Source organism: Equus asinus, chromosome 23 (assembly GCF_041296235.1).
Source record: "Equus asinus isolate D_3611 breed Donkey chromosome 23, EquAss-T2T_v2, whole genome shotgun sequence".
Taxonomy (NCBI): Eukaryota; Metazoa; Chordata; class Mammalia; order Perissodactyla; family Equidae; genus Equus; species Equus asinus.
In genome coordinates, this window is record NC_091812.1 from 34,554,830 (window position 1) to 34,574,609 (window position 19,780).

Consider the following 19,780-nt stretch of genomic DNA (forward strand, 5'->3'; position numbering starts at 1 on the left):
CTCTGCTTCTCTGACCAGAGCTCTTGCTGCATCCAAATTCAGCCTGTGCAAATGTATGCAAAATGTCACTTAAAAACCCAGGAAGTCCAACTCAATGAAACTAGGAGATAAACTCTGCTCACAATAAGCAATAGTAGGTATTGGTGGGGGAGGCAGCCAAAAGATGTATTCTCTTCCTCTGAAAGTTTAAAATAGTGAGACTGATAAAGGACAAGAATTCTGCACCGGTTTTGTAGACATTTCTGCTAAGTAAATTTTTTTCAGTGAGAAATAGAACACGGGCTACAAACACATTGTAAGCAGACACTTGCTATTTTGGTCAAGGTACATCAACTGATAGAAATCCTTATAGAACTTTGAATTGTTCACCTTTCTACTCATTCTCCTAAAGGAGAAAAAAAATAATCAAAAAGTAGTAGGAGCAGCTAGTGTGTAGAAGGCACTGGGGCTGTTTGGCTGGGTGGGAAACACATGGGAGAAGACGTGGTCCCAGCTGTCTTGACTGAGTCGGCTTGGAGAAGTAAGCTGAGAACAAATGAAAAGTCACCCTCGAGGGAAAGTTCCAAAGGAAGGGTAAGAGCAAGAATGCCAAAGGGAAGGTGTGCATGAGAAATCACTTCTGAGTGAGTGTGGGGATCAGAGAAGCCTTCCAGAAGAGTGGGATATGTGCAGTGTCATGAAAATCTGATGCCATTTCCTTAAACAGAGAAGAAAACAGATTTAGTAAGAAAAGATGGAATGAGCAAAAGTATGGAGAAATGGACATGCAAATGAGATCAAATGAAGATGAAGGAATGATGTTGGTTCTCAGACATTTTCTCTTCTTAGTCTACAGACTCTTTCAGTGAAGTCTCGTTTAATCCCATGGATTTAATCACTGGTGAGAGATCACAACACTGTCTCCATCATGGGCCTCTCTCCTTGCATCCACATTCATACAGCTTCCTTCTAGATCTTCCACCTGGATGTTCTGTAGGTATCTCAATCTTATCCACTCCTATGGCTTGAATCACCGCCCAGAGACCAGTGACCATAACACAGCCAGTGTCTCCATCACAGACTGCTCTCCTTACAGCCACGCTCCACCGAGATATCCCACAAGTATCGCAGATGCATGTTCAGGATTGGACTCACCATCACAGCCCTCCCACCTCTGCCACCACATATATGCTGCTTCTTCTTGGTGCTCTCTCTCAGTTGATCATCATTCTCCAATCTCTCCACCTACTCAAGCCAAAAGCCAGAGAGTCATCTTCTTTTACTCCTCCCCTTCCCTCAAAATTCATATGCAAGTGGTCACCAAGCCCTCCAACTTCTCCCTCCTAAATCTCAAATCTGCTCCCTCTGCCCCATCCTCATGACCTTAATTCAGGTCCTCATCATCTCCTGTGACTAGTCTCCCTGTATCTAGTCCCTTTCCCGGCTCATTCATCTCCCAAACTATAGCCCATGTTGCTGATCTAAAATAAAACATGAGCTCATGATTTGTCCATGAAAATCTTCTAGTTGTTGCCTCACTGCCTATAGAAGAAAAGTTCAAACTCCTGAGCATATCTAACAAGATGTCCATGTTCTGGCCCCAACACACCCCGCCAGCCCTATCTCCTTCCCCCTGCCTCCATTCTACCCATCATCAGATTACACAGCTCCAAAACACACTGACAACCTTTATGACTTCATGTCTTCTTACATATTGTGCCCGGAACTAAGAGGTCAGGAAATGGTAGTTACTGTCACTTCTATACTATCAAAGGACAACAATGACGATGACAATGATGAACAGTCAGCTAGGGCTAGACTGTGGCTGGTCTTACAGACCAACCAAGGCATTCAGATTTCGGGCATGGTAAAGCATCTAAAGATTTTGGGACATGGCAGTGACAAAATTATAATCTTGGTAGCAGGTATTACAACTGATTCAAAGGGGGTAGAGAGGGAGGTACAGAAGCTGTTTGGGAAGCTGCTCCACAAGTCCAAGGAAGAGGCATTAACATAGGAAATGTAAGTGAGGAGAGCGGAGAATATGTTTTTTTAATTCCTCGGAACTTGGCAACTGCACAGAAACAAGAATGAACAAAATAAAAAGACTCCTCAAATTTCAAAAGTAGGTTAAAAAAAATGAGGGCATCTTTAATAAAAATTTAGAATTCGGGGAAGGAGATAAATTCAGGTTTTTAAAAGGTGACAGCTACAAGTACAGACTTCACAATAGAGGTACTTTTCATAGAGGTAAGACTTGGAATCACAAGAACAGATGAGTGGCGACAAGAGAGTCAGGTGTGGGTTGTTAAACTGCTCTCAATGCTACAGGCCAAAAAGCAAGAGGTGGAAAAAAACCTAAAATTTGGCCATGAACAAGGCTGCTCATTGGGTTATGGCTCAAAGGAACTTGAGGTAGTGGCCAGGCTAGAAGCTAGGCTGTTGACATTTTAAGAAGCAAAGGGAAACTAGGAAGTTGAAGACGATTGTAGCCTAAGAAATCATTTACTCATTTTTTCGACAAATGTTAATTGAGAGCCAACTTTGCGCTGGAGACTTTTCTGGGTGCTAGGAATACAGGATGAACAGAACACAGTCCCACCCCTGGAAGAACTTTCCAGTAAAGGAGGCAGACCGTGAAGAAGCCAATCAAAATGTAACATCAGGACGTGTTGACCATCATCTCCAAAGCTGTTAGGCGCACATGTAAGGATACTTAACACTCAGTTCTAAAATGCTTCCAGAAGTCTTTTGACATATGTGGAAAATGACTATTCCTTATACAAACTTTGCACAAAATGGAATGATGCATCACGTTGACATTATAAATTGCCACGTAGGAGAGGGAGTTTGAGAAACTGCCAAACTAAACAACGAAGCCCAACTGTACACAAATCCTAAAAGCTGAATTTCCATTGTTTTCTATAAACAAACAAACTAAAGTCATGTTCTCTCTTAACCCTTACTATCAAAGACTGATTTCCCATTTACTCCACTTTCCATAAATCTTGACCAGTCTGTCTAAACCATGTCTTAGGAAAAAACAATAAAAGGGAATCATTTCAATAGAGCTTGCCAAAGCAATGACACCACTGTTTTTCTGTTTCCATATTATGAATCCACAAGTCTAAGAACAGTCTGGTTCACATCACTCCTTAAAAATAAGTTAAATTTTTCATATTCACCTTATTTGCATTATTGTAGGTATTAAAGTTTGTTTTCCAATGGAAGATGAATACCAGGAAACTTGAGGAAATTTTCTATGGAATTTCTCCAATGGAAAAGAGAAATACCTCTGGCAATCTATAACCTCTAAAGGCAGGAAACATTAAAAATGAGACCAACACCAAAACACCCATAAATTACCACTCTGTTTAAGTTAAATGAAAAAGTATAGGAAAGTGTGCTTTAGACCACAATGTAGTAAACACATAAATACTTTATAAAAAGAAAAAAGAAACCACGACTATTTCAGCCTAAAAGGTAGCACTTTATTTATCTGAATAGCCTAAAAACAGGACATAAGAAAAACATGCTCCTTATTGGCTAACGAATTAAGTGAACGAAAAAGAACTAAGCTTGCTTGCTTTACAAATAGAACTCAGGGCCCTCCTTCAAAAACTGCTTTTTTCCTTTTTTAAAAGAATTTCAATTTCAATGCATCATATGAGTCTCTTTGTGAAACACAATTCACACAATATGGGTGTTATCTGGCTCCCAAGATCACAAGAGATTTTCAACAGCAAAAAATGAGTGAAGGGGCTATCACTGCTAAAAGCCACAGGGCCAAAAAAAAAAAAAAATCAATAAAAGGCAGATAAGATTTTCAAAAATAGCAAAGTGGGGCCATTTGGTATAGGGACAAGGAGCCCTGCACCCCGAATGGAGCCAAAAGCCATCACCTTATTACAGCATAAAAGGCACAGCCTCATAGTCTATTCGATATAAGCTATTAAAGAATCACGAGAGTGATAACTTCAGGGAAATTTTCTATACAAAAATTGGCTTTGATAAATTTTGACACTTAAAGGAGCAAGCAAACCCTTAGCAATCAGGAAATTTACTCTAGAAGTAAGACAGCCTGTCCGAAAGTTCTAAGCAGCCAAGAGTTCCCCATTTTAAGCTCCTTTCCTTTCGTGCTTGAATGGTCAATTAAAATGGGTGAGCATGATGTCTTAATGAATTTCAGGCAAAAAAAGAAAAAATATGATGTCAAATTGTTCTTGATATATTTTTAAAGTAAGGTTTTTTTTTTTCTTACAGCATTTAAGTTCTTGTTAAAATAAATTAGCATGAACTTTAGGGTGAGCATTATATGAAAAAATATACACATGCCCCAGTTTAAAGGCCATGTTTCATAATCGTAGCTTATTTATCCTGTATAACAGACAAGGCGGTCGGTCTTATGAGTTACTTTTCCTCAACTCCAAGTTCTATCTCCAAATTTCAATATGCCTTTTTGATAGAAATTAAAACTTTGAGGGGGAACCTTGTGGAGTTAACTCACAACCCACCATGAACCCATAGGAGAGGAAAGAGCACTGCATGAGGAGTCGTGGTCAGCTCCTCCATAAATGCAGGACTCTGGCCTGAGCTTCTGCACAGGCAGCACTGGAGGGGACAACAGATAGATTTGTGTTTTCCAAACTGCAGGTCTCAGCTCATCACTGGGGAGTAAAATTAACTTGGTGGATCATGACTAGTGTTTGGTAGAGGTTGGAGGTGGGAGGGAACGCATCAGGAAACACCAGAGCATCTCTCAGGTAGTATAGCTAAGCACTGTTCCATAAAACCTTCATTTTGAATATATTTATTATTTATATATTCATGTCTAAACTAGGTTTCAACATAGAATGTGCTTCTTAAAGGGCACTGTCTTAGCCATAAAGGATTGTGCAATGGACTGAATGCTTATGCGCCCAAAATTCATATGTTGAAATCCTAACTGCCAGTGTGATGGTATAAGGAGGTGAGGCCTTTGGGAGGTAATTAGGTCATGAGATGGGGGGCCCTTATGAATGAGATTAACGCCCTTATGAAAGGGACCGCAGAGAACTCTCTTGCCCTCTTTCTGCCATGTGAGGATACAATGGGAAGTTGGCAGTCTGTAACCTGGAAGAGGGTTCTCACCAGAACCAACCACGCTGGCACCATGATCTCGAACTTCCAGCCTCTAGACTCATGAGAAATAAATTTCTCTTGTTTACAGGCCACCCAATCTGTGGTACTTTGGTACTTCTCCTTATAGTTTAAGTGACACTGAGTAACTAAAAAGGCCATGTGCAAAGATTAAATGCGAGCTGAGCTTAGGCTAATTTATATTAACTAGTTTCTACAGGATCCTATAATCTTGCCTCTTATTCTATCCCAAGATGCCCAGAACATCAAAGATAATGCTTTTAGCCTCCAACTAACTACTTCCACAACAACTGCTTTCCTCTCATCTAATTAGCAGTCTTGAGTTCCTCTTAAAATGAGTGCGTGCACCTCGGGGATTCCCAGAGCACACTAAAAACTTGGTATTCGGAGTGGGTTGGGCAGGTCCCTAGGACCACACTGGAGTCTTCATCCTGTGCCTGCAAGAGCAGCTGACTTGAGTTATCAACACGGGACTGACCGCACTCCAGGAGAGCAAGAACATCAGAGTAGGACGCAGTTTGGAAAAGCAAGTCCTCAGAGGCTGTGTAAGGGTTCAAAAGGCCACCAACCTGGAGAGACCTGGGGACCAGAAAGATCTGCTTCTATGAGGGCTTGGCTTGGTGTGGAAGTTAGGATCTGGCCAGGAGAGTCTAGGGTCCTCTCCAGCGATCTCAATTCCCCTGGCTGCAGTCCAGACAATGGATTAAAGGAAGGCCAGAGTGGACTCAGGAGCCAAGGGAGGCTATGGTTAGAATCCAGCAAAGAGATGAGAAGCTGGACTAGGACAGAACCAGCAGAAACAATGAGAAGCAGAGGGATGGGGAGATATTCAGGAAGCAAAATCAATAAAAATGGGTAAAAGACTAGATGCGGTGGATGAAAAGGATACGGTCAAGGATGACTCCCAAGTTTCTGCCTAGTGAGAGGAGGTGGCTAGTGGTGCCCATCACAGAGCTAGGCAACCCTATAGGGGGACCAGAGATGGAGAGACAAGATCACAATTCTGGCCCTAGACATGTAAAATTTAAGGTGCCTCTGAGATACCCAAGAGTAATGTCAATTATGTAATCTAGAGCTCATAGAGAGGCCTGGGTTGGAAATATAAATTTTAGATTCACTTATGTTTTCCTTTTTTAAACTCTTGTTCCAAAACTACATTTTGAGGTGCAACTGAACGAAGCAGAGTAAAGAATGTGGCCCTCAAAAATCACAAAAGCCAGGGCTGGAACCATCTCTTACTAGCTCTGTGCCCATGAACACATACCTATCCTGCCTAGGTTTCCATTTCCTTCTCTATCAGTGAGGATGCTATGGCCCACCGTCAGGAGCATGGTGAAGATGAAAAGAAACAGCAGTTGAGAAGTGCTTGGAATAGAGTAAGTTCTCAGCCATGTTCATCCTTGTTTGTATATCCCATAGCACCTGGTACTATCCTGGCCAAAAGGTCCATCAATATCTAGTATGTTGAACTGACCTGCAATATTCTAAGAATTGTCAGAAAACCACTGTTTCCTCTTCCTAGACAACCACTAGCTCTCGAAATCATTTCCCCACCTGGCATCTTACTGAACTTGTGCAAACACAAGTTATGCATGGAGAGTATCTTATCCCTCATCACCCACACGCCCTCATCCATCTCCCATTCCTGGGAGTACCAACCACTTGGCAGGGCCAGTGACCATCAAGAGCTTTTCTGTATCATCTAAAGTCCTAGATGACCAATCCAGTCATATGAATTTGTTCTCTTGTGATCCCCTCAGCTCTGAGAAAAGCCAAGACTGGTTTTATTTCTCCCCTGGTATTTCTGGTGGAGCAGGCAGATGGCGGTGCTCTTCACACACCCCAGGATTCACCCGGGAATACTGAGCACTTCAGGAGGCTTATACTTGGAGCAACATGGTCAACATTTCCTGCCAATATTGAGTGTGTATCAGAATCACCTGGAGGCCTGTTGACATTTAGCTTGCTGAACCCCATCCCCCGAGTCTGATTCACCTGGCTGGGGTACCGTATGAGAACTTGCTTTTCTCACAAGTTCTCAGGTGATGCTGCTGCTGGTGGTCCAGGGGCCACACCTGAGAACCACCGCCCTGGCCTCTTCCCTGGTATCAGGCTATCGATGTACCTCACTTTTAAAGAAAAACCGGCTGAGGTTGGGAAGTTTTGACCTGAAGTGTCACAGGATTTGCTTTTCATGTTAACACCAAGGTGCCTTAATTAAGAATTGCATATGTTTCTGATTTAGGTATTTTAGATCCCATTTTAACAGTTTTCAACGTTTTGTTTTATGCGTGATAATTTCTGCTTATCTGTTCTCTACTAGTCATTTTTGAGTCAATGAAAAGGAAGAACTCTTTAAATTGAGACGCCGCTTCATACACAAGCCAGAATTTATTCACCTCAACGAGCAATGCTTCCTCCTTTGAGAAGACCTGCTTGTCATGCTCATGGAGTTGCCACAGCTGGCCTTCAAGAACTGTCTTCACAGGTGAACCTGAGGTCAGCTTGAGTGACCTCACTGGTGGCCCAGTTCACCTTGACAGGATAGATGGGACTATTCATCGACTCATTTAAATATTTACGGGGTACCTGCTATGCATCAAGCACTAGCAAAACAATGTTCAAAAACCATGACCTGTACCCTCCAAAAGTTTACAATCTTGGGTTGAGTGTGAGTTTGGGCAGAGGTGACAGAAAAACAAGCAAAATACACAAACAAATAAGTATCGACTGTGATAAGAAAACATATGAAGAAGGTCCCCTTTAGGTCAGATGATCAGAGAGGGCCCCAAGAGGAGGTGACATTTAAACTGATTAACTTAGAGCAGCTTAAAGTCCCTTCTTGTCTGTGTAGTCTGAGCCAAACTCACTATTAAGCCACCCTTGGTGCTTTAAAAATGTTTAGCTGGCACTTATAAATAATAAAAAGAATATCACATTTCATATTTAGATTATTTTTTCTGCTAAGGAAGAAAAATAAAAGAATCATTCCTAGGCATGTTGCCTAAAAGAAGGTTGGCGGTCTGGTGAATAAATATCATTTATGATAAAAAATGAAGAACTACTATGAACTATTGAAACTAGTGTCTATCAGACTGCCCGAAGTTCTAAAATAGTCTGGAAAATAGAATTATTAGAATTATGAAACGTCCCAAGGTTTTGAAGAGTAATATTCATCTGGATGCATAACTATTAAATCCTTGCCATTTGCCAGGCATAGTGCTAAGTTCCAAGAAGATAAGTAAAATATGATGCCTAACCTTTTCAACTGACAAACATTAGCTTAACACCTCTGATGTGCTTACCGGTCCCTCACGCAGGGCACAGCATTGCTGCTTTTCATTGCTGCTATTTTGTTTCCTTCCTTTATCAACAGATGTTACGACTGAACGATGCAGAGATCATGATGGTGAGCACCGTTTAAAAAAGAAAGGAAAAAAATGGCTATTGAATGTTGGAACCCACTACCCAACAGGTTGAATCTACTGCGTTTCTTTTGCCAGTCTATGAAGCAAAAAAACACATTTTTATGGCTAGCTGTAACTATCCTCCTGCCAAACCTCTTGCTCAGCGCTACCAGACGGCAAAGACTTAAACATCACCTAGTTCTTACAAAAGGGATGGACTTTCTACGGTGCTGTCTTGCATCTCAATTCAAGGTAATTACACTCCCTAGGCCCCCAGTGCTTGCAATTCCAACCCTTGCCGGAACCTCAATCGAAAGACACACATGCCCATTTCTCGTGGGGGCAATACTGCATGCTCAGTACCTTCTATTTCATTACAATTTCACAACTGACTTTCTAAACTTCTTAGAGAAAACAAGCGTCAAGAACTTACTATTCACCGATTATGTAAACTCCTCAAAACAAACTGCTCGCCCGTTGTTTATCCAGCTCCCTAAACAACACCGAAGACTTCCTACAAGGACACACCTCACGCAGCTGTCCATTCAAAGACCAGCTTGTTTTAACTTAAAATGAGAATCCCAAGGCACTTCCAGCTGATTAATCATGTAGCCATATCCCCACTATTATCTACATTTCAAATCTTCCCAAGAGTAACCTAGTTTGGGTAGGATTCCTGTATTTCTCCTTCATCATCGTCTCCTTTATACACCACTGATGAAGCTAGATGGAAGTAGATACAATGGTGAGTGCAAAACACAAAAATCAAGCCTGTTTTCCCCGGCCTACTCTTTTATGCTGAAAGGAACCTGGTAGAATAAAATACTTCATCAATGGCAGCCAATTGTTTACTATATACAGTACTTCAAAAGTGTCATCAATAGATTGTTTATTTTCAAAAGGAAAAAACTAAATAAAACAAAGGCTAGGTTTCCCCCCCCACCCCAATTTCCCTGGCATTTAGAAGAACTGCCTTAGATAAGCGCACAAATGAACAGCTGAGCTACATAATGTAGTGTTCTAACCGGGCAGCATCTAAAAAATAAAAGGACTGTTTCCAACTCCAGTTAACATACCTTACACAAAGAGAACATGTTTCTGCAACAAACACATTTAGGACTTGATGTTTAACAGAGTAACTAACGAAGGCTCTAGCCATAGGAAAAAAATACTTTTCCAGGATATTAAATGTTCTGACTCACCATTCAACAGAAGTACAAGCAAAATGAAAATGCAAATTAAATGTATACATATTTATGACTTTACCTGCTGTATAACAGGGCCACCTTTGGCTTCTGGCTTTATTTACCAGGAAGAGAAGCCTGCAAAAGCAGCATACATTTGAATTTCTATTCAAATAGCTTCCCCTCTCCAAGCAGTGGTTGGAGCAAAGTATTAATTCTGAGTCTGGTGATGTATCTATAAGTCAAGAGAAGTATAGTGAATAGACGAAAATGAACAAACATTTTCTCCTTAATGGTATCTGTTTGGACAGGAAAATTTATAAATAAATACTAAACCATTTAAAAATGTGATGCCTCACAAATAATCACTAATAAACAGAAGTTTTCTCTTGACCCCTATGATTTCTAAAAGTCAGAAAATGCACCTTCACCATAGAAACCCTGGCACAACCTTGAATATGAACCTTAAGACTTCCACATTAGCTCTGGTCCTCCTGATAAACATCTGTGTGACCGTGAGCAAGCCAATTCTCCTCTGTAAGCCTCACCTGTCTCACCTACAAAAGGTGCGAGTCTCTGAACTAGTTAATATTTGAATTCTTTACCAGAAAGAAATATACCTCAATCCCCAATGGCTGGATCTGTTAATAATATTTAAGACACATTCTAATTATTTGTCATCCCTCTTTTAAACATAAACTAACTACTTTTGTGTATATAGGAAGAAGGAGCGGAAAGAAGAGGATTCTTAAAGGGAAGAGAAATAGGTTGGTTTTGTTAATTAGGTTCCCCCTCTGAAACCTCGAGCTAGTATTAGCATCTGCAGAAATTTACTCAAATATCAAAAAAGAGTGGTTGGTTTGTCGATCTTAAGACATACTTTTTCATAAAACGGCACAAGTCAATTTCTAGGGATGTATCTTTCAGCCAGCTACACATTACTAACAACTTAAGGGGGGAGGCAAGCAAAAGAGTATGATATAGCTGATGTGAGCCCACTGTCTACTCCGAGAAAGAAAACCTCTTCTTTATATGATATATTCAGGAAGGAGAGCAACAACGGGCACCTGGACCTGCCAGCTTCGGGAGGCACACCTCTTACAGGTAAATGATCTTATGGGTCAGCAGCTGTTGGGAATTTACAGGATGAGATGCTTTCTATGTTTTACAGAATGTTTTTTTTTAGTCATTTCATTTACATCCTTCATTCATTCAACAGCTATGTATTCAGTACTTACTGTATTCAAACCCTAAAGCTAAAAATAAGTATGAGCTGACTCTCTGGAATATTCAAGTAATCCCTGACATGTATTTTATAGTAGTTCAGCCCCTCAAAATATTTCCAAGTCAAATAGTAATCCTAAAAAATATAGATGCTAAGCAAAATGTACTTGGAATTTTCTTTCTCTTCATTAAGTGGAATGTGGTCAAGGGGAGGAGGGCGTAAATTACAGGTGGAATAGATAATTAGCTAAATCAGTTAATACAGGGTAAAAAGCTTTCTTCCTCTAAGGAAATAACATTGGATTACAAAGATAATGATAAGCATTATAGAATGCTAAAACAAGAAAGAGAAAGATAATTCAGTATGAACCTCTTGTTTTATATGTGGAAGACGAGGCTCAGAGGTGACATGATTTGGCTCAGGTCATAGAGCCAAATACAGTGCCAGGACCAGAACCCAGGTCACCAGCAGGCATGCTAACAGTCCCTAGTGTACTGCAGTATCCAGAATGTGTCCTCATTGCTATCAGAAATGGAACAATGGCATACTCCACAAAGCAATGGACCAGACAACAGGAGCTCTGCATTCTAGGCTTGTAAACTCCACCAGGTTAGATACGATACCATGGAAAACTCCCATCACTTGTCTATACCTCAGTTTCCTCAAATGTGAACAGCGAGACTGCGCAGACCACAATAAACGCAGAAGCACTGTGGCCACTGTAAAAACCATATGCAAGTACAGAACCAGCATCCGGTGGTGACAGTGGGGGTGTGCGGGATTTCAGAGAACGTGGCTGTGACTCTAATTCCAGCCATTTGTTACCTCGCTAAGTCCCTGAACCTGTGGCCTGACGCTCTTCCTGTGAACCTGATTAATAATCTTTGCCCTGCCTCCCTCGGAAACAGTTAGAATTAAACGAGAACACTGGAAAGCATTTACAAATAGCAAGGCATTGATGCAAATGTAAGGTATTACTACTAAATCTCTTTAGTCTTAATTTGGTCAAAAATGTAACATGGTTATCATTCAGTTCTTAACTGTTTTCCTTCTCAACTAAGCCGTATCAGTCTCAGACTGATCAGCTTTCTCAAGGGTCCTCATACCTCTCCACTCACATTACCAGACACAGAACGCACCGCTTCCCTCAGCTCAGAGATCATGAATGATGCTTACTCAACTTCCCACTGGCATGGACTTGGCTGAGAAGGGTTTTTTTCCAGGGCCTCCTTTCAGCTGGAAATGTTCTGACAAAAGCTTCCATGAACACTATTCTGCTTCACATTAGAGCGGTAATGAAACCAACCCTTCGGCTTTTCTCCCTTCCGACAACTGCAGAACATTCTGCCTTTCCACAGAACAAGAGAGAAGTCTGGTGGATGTTCTTCACCAGACGGGCAATAGGGGTTCCCACATGGGCACGCAGGAGTACCTATGAGAGGACCACTTCTTCGCAGGAGACTGACACAACTGGTCCCTTAACGGCCATTCACCTTAGAGCTGGAGTCTCCAGCAGGATGAGAATGTCATAGAAAGATAGTTGGGGGGTGGGGGGGTGGGGGGGTGGGAGGGAGGGGTATTTTTGGTCTGCAACACTCTGCCTTTCAAAAGCATCAGAGTAACTAGCATTTCCTTGTTGAGAGCCCTGATTTCCGCAGATCAGATGAATGAATTCATCAGCCTATCCAAACAACTTCTCTGGAACAGGTTTCTACCCAACCACGCTGGGCACCAGAGACAAGTAAGCCGGGGGGATAAAATGACAACAGGCTCATCTGCATAGATGAGAGATAAGCAGACATTTGTCGTCTTCTGTTTTGGCGACTCCTGGCACTGGCCTGGCAAATCAAACCCTGGCATTCTCCCTCTCCGTTCCCCCCACACGTCCACCCCCCGACCCAGCTGTTGAAGCGTCACGTTGACGGGGCTGGGGGAGCGAAGCAGAGGAGACGCAGAAGTCTGTTGCTGCATTTAGGCTGGAAGCTTACCGCACCTGTTCAATCCGGCTCCAGCGCCAGAAATGACCAGAACACAGACTCGCAAGCCCCTCTGGAGATCCCAAGGGCGCCTAACAAGTTCGCCGCTGTTTAATTCCCGGGGAGGGTGGTGGGAGAGCCCGCCTGCTGCTGCCAAACTCAGCTGGTTCCCCTTAAAAGGGAGGGGGCTCCTGCTTAAGAGAGCCCAGAGTGATCCCCGAGTGTCACTGCGGCCCCGGGGATCGGGTGGCTGCCCGCGGAGAGCGCGCAGCCGTGGCCCCCGCGGAATGATGGTCCCGCTTCCATGGCCACGCGCACCCCCTCTACCCTACCCCTAGCACAAGACGGACAAAGTGGGAGCGTAGCGAGCCCGCCAGGATTCATGAGAGACCCAGAGCCTCCGAGCCTGAGGCCAGAGGAGGGTTTAGGTAGGAGGGGCCGGGGACGCGCAGGAAACTTACCTCACCCCGGCAGCATTCGGGCGCCTCCGCTGTCGAGACCAGTTGCGCCACAGTCTGCAAGTTATCGGGATGTTGTTGCCTCCCCTCCGCGAAGGGAGAGCGGGGCAGGCCAGGGGCGGGAGGGTCGGCGGGGCGGGGGCGAGGGCGGGGCGCAGCGCCGGGAGCCGGCAGGTGCCGGGCCCGAGCCTTGGGGCCAAACTCGGCCCGGACGCGCCTCGGCGGGTGCGCGCGGCTGCGAGTATGCAACGCGCGCGCTCCGCGGCGAGTGTGTGTGTCCCCGCTTTCCCCTTCCTTCTCCGCCCGTCCTTCGGCCAGACTGGGCAGCGAGCGGCCGCCCAAGCCCCGGCAGCTCGAAGCGGCTCTACGGCCCGGCGCAGCCTCAGCGCGGCGCGGTCGGGGGCTGGGGGCCAGGGAGCAGCGGCGCCCCGGGCTCGGCGCGGGCGCGGATCCCGGCGCAGTGCGCGCCCGAGGCTGAGCGAGGCGCTGAAAGAGCAGTCTGCGCGGCTGCTGCCGCGGCTCGGGGAGGCTGCAGGCCCCGCCTGCCGGCCGCCAGGCTCTTCCCCTTTTTTCTCCACCCCCTTGCTCCATCCCCGCACGCCCTGCAGAGAAGCCAGACCGGTTTGCAGCAGCGGCGGCGGGAGTCTCCGCCGCAGTCGGATTGGGCGCCCGAGTCGGGGCATGGGGACACTGTGCTCCGTCATGCCCCAGGGTGCCCAGGACGGATAGCGCGGGTGGGGCGGGCGCCTCAGATTCGGTCGGTTCCTCCAAGGCTCGCCGAGGGCTTCCCGGCGGTTCTCAAAGTCTTGCAGCCCCGATACGTAGGGCTGTGTTTGGGATAGAGCTTCCCCGTTCCTCAGGGCACTGAACTCGGCAACGCCTGGTTGCCTGCCCGCTGGACTCTACTTGCGGCGAAGCCCGCACTTAAGCACAGGTGCCACCTCCACCAGGAAGGGACAGGCGAGGATTACCAAGGCGATGGTGTCTCCCCTAGGAGAGCAGGTGTGCCCCGGAAGTGAGACCTACCCAACAGGCAGGGTAGGTTGGCGAGGGGGTCGTAGGAGAGAGAAGGCTGGAGGGACGTCAAGAGCGAATGGACTGTGATGGGGTGGGAACTAAATTTTACTGATAGTGCTGAGTGGGCCTGGGGGCATTTACAAATTGTATCTCACCTGATGTCAGTGGAGAGAAGAGAGGGTAGGGGCTAGATTTATAGGAATCTCTTGGAAAAATACTGTTCTGGAAGCTGTAGCAAAATTTTCTTAATAGGAACCGAAAGGTAGAGGATCTCTTCCAGCTGAATCGAAGCAAGTGGTATTTCTCACCCTCATCGCTTCCTTCCACCTTACCCTTCTTTAAAAATCAAACACACTGATGGAGAACGTGGGGTACATTCTGTCTGAGGAAGACCGACCAACATTTCATGGTCCTTATCCTCAGATATCCCTGGCTTGGTGAGCCAAAATGAATTGCCGTTGAAAGGATATTCTCTTAGTTCTCGGCAAATGAAACGTTTCAGTTTTGAAGTCTTTTTGTACCTCCCACCCTGCACTTTGGGTAGGTCTGTTGTGGTTTAATATCAGTTTAGAATGGAATGCAGTAATTCCTTGGTAATGCAAATATCTATTATTCTTAGGCCCGTTTTTTCCAGACTACTCCCAGATGTGTCTGGCCATCACTGGGAGTTTTAGGTCTTCACTTGTTTAGGACCTTGTGACTGGTGTCTGGTTTTATCCTGGCATCCTAGGCTCTTCAAAGCTCAGAGCGGAAACACACGTCTTAGCCCAGCTTGCTCACTTTACAGATAAGAAAACTAAGACCCAAAGACATTAAGTGACCCGAGGGCCAGAACACAGGTTCCTTGACTCCCAATTACTGAACGATAAGTAACAGAAATGTTGGATTAACAAGGTTCAAGATGGGGTCGATAGAGGGGACAATGGAAGAAAGCGGAACAGATCAAAGAACCCTTCATGCGCCTGGTGTGAGTCACTGTGTAGGGGGCAGCACCGCACTGCTCTAAGGAGCAGGCTGGCTGGGATAGGGGAATGGTAGTCCCTGTCTCCCCTCTCTGCTCCTCAGATGTCTGCTCTGAAGTCCAAGGAGTGGAAATCAAATCTGCTTCTCAGAGAGGGAGTGATAAGTGAAAATGCAAAGTCAGTTGTCAATATTTCCTGGGAAGGCAGAGGAGGTGAAAACAGGTAAAACCCAACTTAAATCAAAGTGGATCAGAGGTGGTCAAACACGTTACATACAAATCCACGCATACAAATGCACACAGCTGTCCTTCCCTATTAAGAGCCTGATTGACTCCTTTCTGTAAAGCACAGATGCTAACAGCCTTAGGTTTCCGGAGAGAAGTCACAAACAGACTGCCCACTGGCTATTTAGAGAGCTAACTCTATTACTTTGTTAAATAGGATTCCAAGGAACTCCTACAAGAGCCTTAAGATCATTACTGTGAATTAATTAATGGAACGAGGGACCATATAGTATGAGACCTGATATTTCTTCCTGATTCTATGTCTAAATCTATCAACAAGAATTTGGGAAAGTTACCCTCTCTTAGAGATAAAACAACCTCAATATCACTAGCAATAGTGACTTGGCCAGAAAATCTGGAAACATTTAAAAATAAAAAAATACTCATCTAATTGTTTTACTTAATTTCAAACATAATTTCTCCAGTTGATTCCAGATCTTAGTTCAGAATCTTAGTAATGCTAATTTAATACTCCTCTATGAGAAACATGCATAGATTCCTTATAGTAGATTTGATGGCATTAATGGCCCCACATAATGACCTCCCTTTATCCAAGTCTTTTCCCTCCAACTTTGTAGTCCCCTCCCACTCTGGGCTCATCCATATGATTTACTTCGGCCAGTGAAACAATAGCAGACTTGATGTAAATGAAAGTTTGAAAAAATCTTTGTGCAACAATGAGACACCACTATGCACCTATTCAAGTTTCCAAAATCCAGAATACAGGCAACACCAAATGCTGTGGAGGATGTTGAACAATAGGGACTGTCATTTATTGCCAGTGGGAGTGCAAAAATGATACGGCCACTTTGGAAGACAGTTTGGAAGTTTCTTACAAAACTGAACATGCTCTTACTAGATGATCTGGCAGTTGTGCTCCTTGGTAATTACCCAAAGAACTTTAAAACTTGGGTCCATACAAAAACTTGTACATGGGTGTTTATAGCAGGTTTATTCATAACTGCCAAATCTTGGAAGCAACCAAGATGCCCTTCAGTAGGTGAATGGATAAATAAACTGTGGTTTATCCACATCCAGTATTATTCAGCACTGAAAGAAACGAGCTATCGAGCCATGAAAAGTCATGGGGGAAACTTAAATGCATATTACTAAGTGAAAGAAGTCAATCTGAACAGGCTACGTACTGTAGGATTCCAACTATATAGCATTCTGGAAAAGGCAAAACTACAGAGGCAGTAAAAGATCAGTGGTTGCCAGAGGTTGGGGGGAGGGAGGGATGAACAGGCAGAGCCCAGAGCATTTCTAGGGCAGTGAGACAATTTTAGTATAGTGTGATACTATAATAGTGGATATATGTATTATACATTTGTCCAAAACCATAAAATGTGCAACACCAAGAGTGAACTCCAATGTAAACTATCGTCTTTGGGTGATAATGATGTGTCAGTGTAGGTTCATCAGTTGTAGCAAATGTATGCCCCACCCTGGTGGGGAATATTGATAATGGGGGAGGCTGTGCATATGCGGGGGGAGGGCATATATGGGAAATCTCTGTACCTTCCTCTCAATTTTGCTGTGAACCTGAAACTACTCTAAAAAATAAAGTCTATTTTTTAAAAAAGTTTGTGTACTTTTGCTTCCATTCTTGGAGTTCTGCCATCCCCGGGAGAAGAAGCCCAATGGAGGATGAAAGACCCTGTGGAACAGAGCTGAGTCATCACAGCTGAGGCCATCCTTGACCAGCCAGCCCTCAGTTGACTGCAGAGGTACACGCAAGTCCAAATGAGATCAGCCAAGCTTGGTCCAGATCAACAGCACCATCGCCCAACTCATAGCTTCATGAGAATTAATAATATATGGTTGCTGTTTTAAGTTACTGCTTCAGTTATCTGTTCTTGTATAACAAGCCACCCCAAAACTAGCAGCAAAAACTACCACCATTTACTAATTCTCATAATTCTGTGGGTCAACTGGGCTCAGCTCGGCACTGGCTAGGGTCACTCACTGGGCTGCATTCAGGTGGCCCCTGGCAGCTCAGCTGAACTGGAAGGTCTGAGAGGTTTTACTCACACATCAGGTATCTCAGTCTGCCTCCACATGACCTCTCTCTGTCCACGTGGCTAGCTTGGGCTTTCTCACAGCATGTGGTCCTCTCAGCAGGGGGGTCAGACTTCTTACATGGCAGCTGGCTTCCAGGAGGGAGGAACTAGAAGCTGCCAGTTCTCTTAAGGACTGAGCTTGGAAGTTCTAGAACATTACTTCTGCTTCATTCTATTGGTTAAAGCAAGTCAGAAGACCAACCAGATTCAAAAGGAGGGGAAGTAGACTCTACCTTTTGATTTGAGGGGCAGCATGTATATACAGGAAGAAAAGGGCCTGATAGCAGCCATTTTGGGAGATCACCTTACCTGATTAGATTTGGGGTGGTTGTTATTCCATAGTAGACATATTCTTCTAAGCTATGGGACTTTGGGCTAGTTATACATCCTTTCTGGACCTTTCTACAAAATGAGGGAGATGGAGATTCTCTCTGTCACTACTGCATATTTAACTTTTCTTTAGTGGTATCTCAAGGGCAAACTGAAGTCCAATAAATATCCAGAAAGGGATTTCCTGAAGGAATTTGTGGAGCATTGGTCAGCTACGGGAGCTTCTAGCAGTTCATCTGCCATTTATTCTTCCACTAGAAAAACTCCAAGAATCCACGTGAAACGCATGCATTGCCTCCATGGACATCACACAGTAGAAAAGTAGGGCCTGCATCCTTCATAACTCCTGAAGGATCATCGTTCATCACATCACCTTCTCTTTCTATAAACTTCACTTCTAAGCAGACAAGAAAAGCTGAATGCTTAGCTGGCTATCCTATATAACTCGAGATGGTAATCTCAGAGGACCAGTTTACCCTGGGGCGCTACGTGCTCTAAGTTCAAGTTTGCTCTTAAGTTTAGCAAAGGCTTGAGTACCTCACCCCCAATTCCCTTCCTTCTCTTTTGTGCCATCTTCTCTTTTCCCTAGCTTTGCTTTCTTTTCCTGCTGCATCTTTTCTTCCTTAATCCTATCTATCACCTGTTTCCTCCTCCTGCTTTCTCATCCCAGCTATGTCCCTGCGACAGTGAAGTCTGCTTTCTCTCTTTGCTTTGGATTCCTTGGATTCAGATTCTTGTCTGTATCTTGAGAGTGTTGGACGAGATGCTCTGAAAGGTCACTTACAAGCCTAACAGTCTACAATCCTTACACAACTTCTGCAACACATTCAGTGGCAAGGCTTCAAGGGGGTTGAATATTACGGCCCCAGAACCCTTTACAAGAGGTGCCCATGTATCTCAACCCTTCTCAAGTGATTCCCAATACCTCAGTACTTTTTTCCCAAGTTTTTGTTTTAATTAGAAAACGTGCAACTCTACCAGCCAGAAGCCCTATTGAACTCATTATTCTTTGCCCAGAAGTTAGCATCATCCTAACTGTCCTCAAAACTACATGATGTTTCTATTCTTCAGCCAGAAACAACGTGAAAACCGGAAGCCCAATGTTAGCAGGCATACAGGTCTGACCCTAAAAAAGTTCTCCAAAATACCTGGTAACTCATCTACGAAATATGAAAAAGAGCTAAGAAAGGTTTCCCTAACAAATTTGTACCAAAATACAAAATTATATGCATTGAGATTATAATTATGTGAAAAAACATGTACACGAATAACACTTGAAAGAGAACAATTAAAGTTTTGTGCTAGGGTGGGAGAATTCAAAGATTTAAAACTTTTTGATGTTATGTTGTTTCCACATTTAAAAAATAATGCATACACCATTAAAACTTCTAGTCTGATTTCCTGTACAGTCTGCTCTCTGTTGAGTTCAGTTACTCCTTTTCTCTTCCTTATCTTTTTCTTGTCACAAACAGACTCACATGCATGCCTTTTCTAGGTGAACTTTCACCTTTCCCGGAAGATACAAAAACAACATGAACGTAACAGTGTTTGATTTGAAGAGTGAACAAGAAGTGAGAGAATTTCAGAATGGAGGGGAGAAAGAAGGAAAAGAAATAGAGAACTGGCAGAATAGCATAGAGAACCAAGCTGCGTTTCAGAAAGCATCCTAAAGGCATGTAAAATTTATACACACATTTTATATATCAAGTCTGAACTTGGGTTTTAACGAACCTGAAAGTCAAGCTCTTCATAAAAGAGA

At 43.8% G+C, this 19,780-nt stretch overlaps 1 protein-coding gene across 2 annotated transcripts in view; it reads right to left on the minus strand.

The window, feature by feature from the left end:
• Positions 1 to 13,912, minus strand: part of PIP5K1B (phosphatidylinositol-4-phosphate 5-kinase type 1 beta) — a 274,960-nt gene extending 261,048 nt beyond the window's left edge. The window contains exon 1 of one of the 2 annotated variants that reach the window (XM_014846778.3): positions 13,372 to 13,912. The gene's annotated coding sequence lies outside the window, so the exon portion shown is untranslated. Of the gene's footprint in view, positions 1 to 12,927; positions 13,304 to 13,371 lie in introns of those variants that run through there. The other variant, XM_070495622.1, reaches the window with a different exon arrangement.
• Between the last annotated feature and the right edge of the window lie 5,868 nt (positions 13,913 to 19,780).